General features: G+C 58.2%; 1 protein-coding gene across 1 annotated transcript in view; it reads right to left on the minus strand.

Annotated features, from left to right (window-relative positions):
• Positions 1-3,314, minus strand: part of CDH22 (cadherin 22) — a 124,377-nt gene that overhangs the window by 118,948 nt on the left and 2,115 nt on the right. The gene's annotated exons all lie outside the window — the stretch shown is intronic.

Consider the following 3,314-nt stretch of genomic DNA (forward strand, 5'->3'; position numbering starts at 1 on the left):
CCCCCACCCCCGGTCGCGCCCCTCCCCCTCCGGGAGGGGCCGGCCTCTCCAGCGCCCGGGCGGCCCTGAACCAGGAAACCCCTGGGGGGCGGCGCCCCTCCTTCCTTCAGCGCCAGATCCGCGCGAAGGGAGCGCCCCCAGGAGGGGGACCGTCTCCCTCCCCGTCTGGCAGCTCCCAGGAGGCCCCGGTTTGAGACCCGACCCTTGCCCAGCACCTGACTTCCCTGCGTCTAGGGGTCCCCATTTCCCTCCCACGCCTATGGGAGCCCGGCTTCAGAGGAGAGGGGGGGCAGGCGAGGGTCGGGGGCAGCGCCGCCCTGGCCGGCCGCCCGGATGGGCCCCTGCACCGAGCTGCCGGTTCCGGATGCAAGGACTGCGCTTTGAGGTGGACAGAGGCCGGGGTCCAGTCCCCAGGGAGGTGCTCGGTCAGCTGTCCCAGGAAGCAAACTGAGGCTTTTCCTCTTGGGGTGGTGGGGGTATGCTGAACACCCAGCCGCCAACAAAGTGAGCAGGAGAGACCGCCCTATTCTAAGTTTGGCGGGCCCTTGGCCCCCAGACCACCCCCCCCCATCACCACCCACTCCTTCTGACCCACCCTGGAGCACCAAGCAGACTAGATTTTCCATTCTCCTGAAATACATACCTCCGCTGCCTGAGGTCTTTCCTGCCCCGCCCAGCTTCTTTCTCCCTACCGCTTCCTCTTGGTCCCATCTCTCTAGGGTGCAGCCTAATTGAAGAGACCCCCACCCCACCCCACCCCTTGGTCCTCAGTGTGAAGTTCTTTCAGTGTGAGGTTGGCTGGGACTGGCCACTTCCACAGACCCATCCTTTGTCTTGGGTTGGGGGACACCTAAGGGCTGTAGGATAGGTGGGTGAAGGGGAAGGGGGGACATGACCAGCATCTACGTCTGTCCTGCCACGTGGTCGCTGACCAGACACATAAGATGTCTGATCAGCTGCTCAAGTTCAAGGCAAAGAGGGAGCAGGACCTGCAGGCCCCCCCCCCGCCCCCGTGGGGCCTCAGCACTCCAGGCTCAACCTCACTCCCATCCTCCTCTCATCCCCACTCTCTTCCCTGCTTTTCATCTCCCTCTCCTCGCCTCTTCCCTGCTGACTGGAATCTCCTCTCCCAGTGGCCACCCCTCCCTCTAAACTCCATCACACTTTTATTTATTTTGAGATTTATTCGCCTTCGTGCCAGCCCGTTCCCTCTCCCCAAAGTCCTTCTCTCGGTTTATTCCCCTTCATTGATCTCTCCCGGCCCTGCTTTGTTTGGCTCTCCTTCTCTCCGTCTCTCTCCTCTCTATTCTTAGCCTCCCCTCTTTCATGCCTGCAGAGACCGGAGACCGGCCCTTCCAGGTGCCTCACTTTCTGTTCTCCTTCCCCTCCAGCTCGGTTTTGCCATTTGCTCCCCAAGTCCGTCCTCCCTCCCTCCCCCTAGGGCCCCTGCCGGGTGAGCTGTTCATCCAAGGTCTCAGACCTCCTGAATGGTCCCCAGATGGTTCTGGGCTGCACAGTGTTGCTCTTGAATCTGCATGCACACAGTAGGTGCTCAATAAATGTTGGTGGGATGAACCCCTCACACACCTTCCCTTTGATCTCTCTCTTCTCTTCTCCCCATGATTCTTTATTAGATCTCTCACTGCTTGTCCTCCTCTCTCAGAGGTTCCTTCTTCTCAGACTCACTTCCACCCTTATCTCAAATTCCTCCTTCCTCCGCCCATCTGAGTGCCCACATCGTGCCAGGCACAAATGTGAGAGGCTCTGGGCACACACTGGGGACAGCGTCAGCGATGACTGAACCCTTGCTGGGGGGCCATGATTTTGCTGTTAAGTCCTCACAACAGATTCCAGTACGAGCCTTCCTTTACAAATAAGGAAACTGAGGCACGGGGTGTGGAGATGTTAAGGTCACACAGCTGGGCAGTGGTGAGATCAAGTTGGAGCTTGGCATTTCGGCCAACCTTGCTCTCCGGGTTGGGAGCAGGTAAGCAGGGACCCCTCCTGCAGTGTGACTGGTGCAACAAAAGCCTGTAGAGGGTGACAGGAGCAGGCTGTGTGACATCAGGCAAGTCACCTCCTCAGCGTCACCTGCTCAGGTAAAATGAGCGCTCTCACCGTGTGTCCAGCCTGTGCAGAAGCGTTTCACACTGATTATTTCCTTTGATTCTCATAGCAACCAACTTCTGCATTTCGAGGTGGGGAAACTAAGGCACAGAGAAACCAGAGAAGTTGCCCAAGGTCACAGAAGTAGTTTGTGGCAGAGCCGGGGTTCAAGCCGAGGCAGGCTGGGCCCGAGGCCTGCAATGAACTGGCACTATTCACATTTGGCGTCAGAAAAATTATTTGTCGTGGGGGCCGTCCTACGCATGGTCAGGAGTTCAGCGGCATCTCTGGCCTCTACCCACTAGATGCCAGCAGTGTGCCCCCTTGTGACCACCATGTGTCTGGGCATTGTCAAATGTCCCCCGGGGGCAGAATCCCTCCTAGTTGAGGGCCACCGCCCTAGTCTGGACACCGGATAGCAGGGCCTGCTACAGGGCACTTGGAGAACTGGAACAGGTGATGAGGGAAGGCTTGGAAGCAGGGGTGGGGAGTGGGGGCCAGGCCGTCATCACCTCTGGGCTCTGCCAATCTCCCTCCTTCTCTCCTTGTCTACACTTGTGCACGGGCCTCACTTCTCCGTCCTCACCTCAGCCTGTGTCTTTCTGTCTCCTTGTTCATCTGTGTCTGTCTGTTGTCATCTTACACACTGGCCACTGGCCCCCCTTCTCCGTACCCTCCACCCCTGTCTCTATCCCCTTCTCTCCATCGGCCTTTTTTTCTGGGGCCTTCTGACTCTTTCTGTCTCCTTATTTATCTTTTTCTACCTGTCCCTCTATTCTTCTCTCTCTCTCTCTCTCTCTCTCTCTCTCTCTCTCTCTCTCTCTCTCTCTCCTTCCGCCCTAGCCTCAGCTCTCTGTGTGTCTTTCTCTATCCCTTTCCTTTTCTTTCTGATCACCTCTGCCCCTTAGCCTGTGTCTCCCCTGGCCTCCTGTGGCTCCTTCTCAGGTCCTCACCCTCCCTGTCCCTCCCCTCCTGCTCTCTCATTCAGACCCTCCCCTTTCCCTTTCTACCTCCTTCTCTCCACCCTTCCTTCCTCTTCTCCCTCACCCCACCCCCTCTTTCCCTTCTTCCTTCCCTAACCTCTTCTTCCCTCCCTTCCTTCCCTCCCTCCATGCCCTCCTTCTCCCTTTCCTTCCTTCCTTCCTTCCCTCCCTTCTTCCCCTCCCCTCCTTCCCTCCCTTCCTTCGCTTCCTCCTTCCCTCTCTCCC

This window comes from Suricata suricatta, chromosome 12 (assembly GCF_006229205.1).
Source record: "Suricata suricatta isolate VVHF042 chromosome 12, meerkat_22Aug2017_6uvM2_HiC, whole genome shotgun sequence".
Lineage (NCBI taxonomy): Eukaryota > Metazoa > Chordata > Mammalia > Carnivora > Herpestidae > Suricata > Suricata suricatta.